Source organism: Vombatus ursinus, unplaced genomic scaffold (genome assembly GCF_900497805.2).
Source record: "Vombatus ursinus unplaced genomic scaffold, bare-nosed wombat genome assembly UNPS02014798.1, whole genome shotgun sequence".
Classification (NCBI taxonomy): Eukaryota; Metazoa; Chordata; class Mammalia; order Diprotodontia; family Vombatidae; genus Vombatus; species Vombatus ursinus.
Window position 1 is genome coordinate 32,102,943 of NW_020954576.1, and position 7,530 is coordinate 32,110,472.

The following is a 7,530-nucleotide window of genomic DNA, read 5'->3' on the forward strand; positions in this document are numbered from 1 at the left end:
TCCTTGCTCTCAAGGAGCTCATAGTCTAAGGGGGTGACAATATGCAAACAACTATGTACAAATAAGATATATGCAGTATAAACTGGAGAAAATCAACACCGAAAATGCCCTAGCATTATGAGGGATCATGAAAGGCTTCTTGCAGAAGGTGGACTTTTAGCTGGGACTTGAAACAAAACCAGAGAATCCAGAAGAGAGAGATGAGGAGGATTAGAATTCCAGGAATGGGGGATATCCAGTGAAAATTCCTAGAGTCATGGGAAAAGGACCCATATGTACAAAAATATTTATAGCAGCTTTTTTTTGTGGTGGCAAAGAATTGGAAATTGAGGGGATACCCATCAATTGGGGAATGGCTAAACAAGTATATAAATGTAATGGGATACTATTGTGCTATAACAAATGATGAACAGGCAGACTTCAAAAACACCTGGAAAGACCTACATGAACTGATGCAGAGTGAAATGAACAAAACCGAGAGAATATTGTACACAGTAACAGCCACATTATACGATGACTGACTTTGATAGACTGGGCTCTTCTCAGCAATGATCTAAGACAACTCCGAAAGACTCACGATGGAAATTGCTATCCACACCCAGAGAAAGAACTACGGACTCTAAATGCAGATGGAAGCATATTATTTGCTCTCCTTTTCCTTTGTTGTTTTGTTTTATTGCTTTATTCTCGTAGTTCCTCCCATTAGTTTTAATTGTTCTTTACATCATGACAAATGGGAAAGTATGTGTAACATGAAAGTATAAGTATTGCCTATATCAGATTGCATGCCATCCTGGGTGGCGGGAGAGGAATGGGAGGGGAAGAAAATTTAAAACTCAAAATCTTATGAAGGTGAATGTTGAAAACTAAAAATACCTAATAAAAGAAAAAAGAAAATGCCTGCAGTCTGGAGATGAGTATGTTCTGTCAGGAACAAAGAAACAGAGTACGCTGAGGGGAATGAGATGTAATGAGACTGGAAAGAGAGGTAGGGGATAGGTTATAACAGACTTTATGAGTCAAACAGAAGATTTTATATTTGATCTTGGAGGTGACAGGGAATGACTGGAATGATTGAATAGGAGGGGTGACATGGATGGACTTGCAGGACAGGAAGATCTATTTAACAGCTAAGTGGAAGTTGGAGTGATGTGGGGAGAGAGAAGGTAGGGGTACCAAAGCAAAAGCTATATTGCAATGGTCCAGTCCAGGTATGATGTGATGAGAGCCTTCATCATAGTGGTGGCACTGTCAGGGGTTGAGTGGCAGTTTGTAAGCCAAAGATGATGCTAACATATAGTCAACAGGTTTTAGCAACAGATTGGAAGAGGTTGGGGAAGGGAAAGAGTGGGGTGTCAAGGTTGTGAGCCTGTTTAACTTATTAGTGCCCCAAGCAAACCTTTCAGTTACCAAGTCAGGTCAAGAAGCATCTATTAAGCATTTTGTGTCACATACTTTGTCCTGCTGTCTTTATAAGAAGTTCTTAAGGCCCCAGTGAACTTTGAATTTCTTGTTGTTGAGTTGTTTTTCAGTCATATCCAACTCTTTGAGACCCCAGTTGGGGTTTTCCTGGCAAAGATACTAGAGTGGTTTACCAGCTCATTTTGCAGATGAGGAAACTGAGGTAATAGAGGTTAAGTCACGTGTCCAGGGTCACACAGTTAATAAGTGTCTGAGGCTGGATTTGAATTCAGGTCTTCCTGACACCAAGCCCAGTGCTCTATCCAGTGTACCATCTAATTGCTTGAAGCTTTGAATCAATAACTCCTAATTTACAAGACTAGTACCTGAGCTATGGAGACCCTACAATTCCCTTGGTTATATACATATGTACTATTAACAAGAGAGTCACTGGAATGGCTTAAAATACTTTAAAAAATCTATCTGAAGTATGAGTTAATTAATTTTTCCCATTTTTTGGATGGAGAAAATGAGTTAAAATATTTCAAGTCATTCCAAACATTAATTAGTGTCAGGATAATGACAAGAACCTAAATCAGCAACATGGAGGGAAGTTTTGGGGTAGGGGATGCTACAGGTATAAGTCTTTGGTTCTCAGATGTTTAAAATATGTTTTTCAGTAACTTTAATGAAGGCAGTTTTGGCAAGCTTATCAAATCTGTAAACGATGTGAATCTGGTAGACAGCTAACATGCTGAATGACAAAATCAGGATCCAAAATGATATAGGTAGTCTAGAATGATGGGCTGAAAAGAAGGTGAAATTTAATGGAAATAAATGAAAAGTCAATCAATCAATCAATTAACAAGCAATGGGCCTTGTGCTAGGGACTGAGGTTACAAAAACAAAATCGAAATAGTCCCTGACTTCAAGGAGCTTATATTCTATGGAGTGGGGCAACATATATATCTAAAGATGTAAGTAATATACACACATAAAATGTAAGTTAATTTCTGGTGGGGCTGGAATAGGAAAGACTTCATGTAGAAAGTAGCAGTTTAGCTGAGGTTTGAAGGAAAGTAGGGGTTCTAATGATGGAAAAAATCCATTTGTTAAGCACTTACTAAGGAACAAAAGCAGCTAGATGTCTCAGTGGATAAAGCTCTGGGCCTGGAGGCAGGAAAATTCATCTTCTTGAATTCAAATCTGGCCTCAGACATTTACTAGCTGTGTGATCCTGGGCAAGTCACTTAACCCTGTTTGCCTCATTTTCCTCAAGTGTAAAAAATGAGATGGAGAAGGAAATGGCAAATCACTGTAGCATCTTTTCGAAGAAAACCTCAAATGAGGTCATGAAGAGTCAGACACACCTGAAAAACAACTAAACAGCAAAAGGGACAAAGGAGGGAGGAGCAGGGAGCAGCAACAATGTTGAGTTTGAGATGGTTGGTTTAGTCATGGAGAATACTCACCGATCAGGAGCCTTGGATGTCAGGGCATAGCTAGAAGCGAAAGCTGAAGCAAATCAGGTCAGCAAGCATTTAAGTGTTTACCATGTGCCAGGCACTGCTTAAGCTAGCAATACATAGGGAAGCAGAAAGAAAGAGACAGTACCTGCCTCAAGGAGTTATATTCTAATACATTAATGGGAGATTGAAGATACTTGCTATTAGGGGAATGGTAGAGAAAAGTTGACCCATCAGGATTGGAGTTTGGAAAGGAGCGAAGGCATGGCTGGCTTGGGTGTGCTTAAGATGGGGGTTCGGGAGGAGTCAGCTAGTCAGAAGAAGGGACCACAGAAGTGGAGCATCTTTCTGGTGTTTGAAGTCCAGGGGTAAATTGAACTTCCAAGATGAGAAGGCTTCTTTGGCATGATGGTAGAAAAAAAAACTGGGGTAAAAATATAGGGCATGATGATTGCAGGGAGCTCTGACACTCAATACCTGTGTGATCTTAGATTACCTTAACCAAACCTGGGCTTCAGGCCTCAGCTTTAGAATGGAGTTGGATTAGATAATGACCCTCCCCCTCAATTCCCTTCCAGCTTTAGGTCCCATGATTCTATGACAGTGTCTCCATGTTGTGGAAAAATTTAACTCTATTTAGCCAGTTCATTGAATCAACCAGTTAAATCAGTTGTCCTGGCATCCAGTAGAGCAAACAACTGTCTGATTGACTGCAGCTGTGTTTGCACAACACCTAAACATCTGTTCCTATCTGTCAGAAATTCAGTCAGACTTGTCGTTTGGCACGGGGGAAGACCAAATATTTGGATGATTGGCTGAGTTTTTTGGGGGGTGAATGACCACATGTTTTGGTGTTCTACGGGTGCAGCCTTTGTGTTTTACCTCCTAACTGGTTATTTGGGTGTCATGTAGACAAAACTGCCTTCTACAGGAAAGCTACAGTTTTTTGGCTCAGTTTCCTTAATTTCCACATGAGGCCAGTATTCCCTTGGAGGGACCTTGATGGCTTTTCCATGCACCCTTTTTTGGCCTCACAGCACCTGCGTGCTTGCATTGAGCTTTCAGATCTTGGGCAAGGGCCATTTTTTTCTCATGAGCATTTTCCCCTTGGGAGCTTGATTTTCATCAGTGATTGTATTGTATTGGGGGTTATATTGCTATCCCTCACTACTGCAGCCAGCATTTAGTGGTTAATTGATTACATTTTTTGGTTGGGTTGATGAATCCAGGGGCTATTGGTGGGTACAATTCTAAGACATTGAATGAATTTTTTTTTAAAAATGGAGAGACTAGATGAACACCCTATGAACTATCTAAAATATGTGTCAGGCAGTCAACAAGCATTTATTAAGCACTTATGTATCATGGGAGAGGGCAATGATGCACCAGAGTTCTCCGTACTTTCTAAATTCTTTGATTACAGTGGGGAAGTGACCCATTTCAACCCCAACTTAGGCTTCAGAAACTTGGAGGCTTCAACAAAAGGATTGTCTTTGATCCAAGCAATGGACTATTTTCAAACTAATTGCTCCTTGCTTTTCTTTGAAGTCAAAGTTATGGTGGGATATTATTAAAAAAACAGCTCCCCAAACCTCACTATTTCTTTTCTCACTGTCCCTTCACCCTCTCCCTGTACCTCCTCCAAATGTAGCTCTCCCTTGTACCAATGGGTTTTGTTCAAAAAAGACAGAAGTGGATACTGTGTACCTAAAATCTATTATGTAAATATATACAAGTATGACCCTAAAGAAGAGTTGTAAACATGCTCCTTGCTTTTTTTTTTTTTTTTTTTTTTTGCTGGGGTGGTGGACTATTGGTACAGAACATGGTATATACTACCAGTCTTAGGCAATGTGCTATTTATTTATTTTTTGAACTATTTTTTCTCTGTTTAATTTTTTTTGGCCACAGGGGATGGCTCTCTGGGTAGGGAAGGAGAGAAGGCTATATTTAGAAATGAAGGCTGTATAAAAACAAAAGACATCAATAAAAATTTTTAAAAGCTCATAATGTTATTTAAAAGAAATGATTTCTTGACTTTGTTCTAATTTTTGGCTAGGTTGGTAGCATTTCTGGTGTTTCAGGGCAGTTTGAATCACACCTGAAGCCGACAGTTACTGAGATGTGCTTTAAATGAGAAAGGAGAGCATCTGGAAATCAGGGCTGGGCCTTTCAGGGGCCTGGATGGGTTTTTTTCTTCCCCCCAAAATCATGTTTATCTCTTCTACCAAATAAACTAGAATAACATGAATACTCCGCCTGAACTTGGTTAAGCTGTTGGGTCAGAAGCCACTTGTTTTCTCTAGCTAGGGTTTTAGGCAATACTTGAAAGAGTTGAAGTGGGATCTGGTCATGAAAACAGCTGTTTGAAGGGCAAATGACTTCTCTGTTTATCACAACAGACCAACTCCCAAGACTGATTTTCACTGAATCCAAAAGAAAGTGGTTAAGGCCAAATGAGCCAAATTTAACTCAGAGGCTACAATGAAGGAAAAATTTTTTGAGGCAGAGCCTGTAAATGAATAATTACTTGTAAGGAAGGTAAGGAATATTTCCCTTAGAAATATGAATGCTATGTCTGCAGTGTTGGTTATGGCCACTTCTGTTTTAGCCATATTTCTTGTTGTTGAGCAGTTTTTCAGTCGTGGCTGGCTCTTCGTGACCCCATTTGGGACTTTCTTGGCAAATATACTGGAGTGGTTTACCATTTCTACTTCCAGCTCAATTTACAAATGAGGAAACTAAGGCAAATGGGGTAAAGTGACTTGCCCAGGCTCACACAGCTAGTAAGTATCTGAAGCCAGATTTGAACTCAAGAACATGAGTCTTTCTGACTCCAAACCTGGTGCTTTATCTACTGTCCCACCTTAGCTGCCTCATACCAGCAACTTCTAAACTCAGTGAATATGGGTCACTATTAACCTATAGAGTTAGGGATAGAATCTGTGTTTTCAATGGAGTAGGGAACTCCAAAATTAGTAAAGTGAATTAAGTACTGATTCTACAATTCAAAGCGCAGTAGGTGGAGCAGTGGATAGTGTGCTTGAAATCAACAAGACTCTTCTTCCTGAGTTCAAGTCTGGCCTCAGACACTTACTAGCTATGTGACCCATGTCAAGTCACTTAACTTTGTTGGCCTCAATTTTCTCATCTGTAAAATGAGCTGGAGAAGGAAATGGCAAACCATTCCAGTATCTTTGCCAAGAAAACCCCAAATGACATAACAAAAAATTGGACATGACTGAACAAAAACAAGATTGAATTAGTGAATTAGCAAAATTTGACCCCTTCCAAACAATGAATTTTCCTTTTTTAGCCACTGAATTAGCCATTTTATTTTGTCACTGGACTGCAGGAGTAAGCACCAGACCATGTGGTACAGTCCTTGGGATTTCAATGCACTGGAAGCTCAATATGAGTCAATACTATGGCTCAAAGCCCTCTTTGCCTCTCCTACTGTCTGTGATACTGCAGCAAGTCCCTTAACATCTTATTTCTCTATAAAACTGAGACTATAATTAGCACTGATAAAGGGAATTTGCTCACTGAGGAGTTCCCTATACCAATGAAATCACAGCTTCAGTCCTTATCCCCTAATAATAATGAGATTAAGTACAAGGCTATTCTTCTGGGACATAAAAAGCTATTTATTAGTCTTTTTCACCATCCCCTTGTATGAGGAAAACTTCTTTCCAGGACTCTGTTTTGGGAGATGGTTCTGACTTGATCAGATGGGGATGGATCATTCTATCCAAACCTCCACCTTCAGGCAGGCAAATATATACATTGTTTTAGACCCAGGAGTTTGGGTTGTGCAGAAAACACTCTTACTCTAAATCTCACTTTATTCAACAAATTTCCTGATAAGCCTATTCCCCCTTGAGAGCTGCCTGACAGTTACAATAAACCTGCTTCCTGCTGTCAATCAGGGAGTAAGTTCAAAGGCAAATAAGTTGTAAATCAGAACACCAAAATAAAAATACTGAAACTGCTATGCTGCTATTAAAATTATCTGCCAACATTGTCTGTGGAAAGCACATTGTGAATGTCTCCAATTAAATTAAAGATCAAATTTTCTAGCCTAATTGTGTATTCGGTTTGCCCAGGGTAGAACATAGAGTTTAGAGATGGAAGGGATTTTGATCATTTAGGGCAGCCTCCCCTCATTTTGCAGAGGAGAAGCTTAGGCCTAGGGAGATGGGGTGATTTGCCTAAATGATGCAGGTAGTGAGGGGCCCAACTGGGTTTGGGCACATCTTGCAATTCTCTTGGCCATGAAAGATCTTATGGATAAGCCAATTTTTCTCTTCTTTCCATAAAACAGCATGAGAGGTGGCATCACATAGTGGATAGAGAGCCAGTTCTGAAGCCAAGAAGACATTGGTTCAAGTCTCGTCTCTGACACGCATTGGCCATATCACCTGAGGCAAACCACAATCTCTCAGAATTCCATGCAACTTTCTAAGATTACTCATTTTAGAGGTGAAGTGATACAGTTTCTTCACCCCAAATGTTCTTATGTCAGTGAAATCACAGGTCCAGTCCCTATCCCTTCAACATTAAGAGGAAAAAGATCTGCTTTTCTTCTTCCATCCCTCCCTCCCTCCCTCCCTCCATTCCTTCCTTCCTTCCTTCCTTCCTTCCTTCCTTCCTTCCTTCCTTC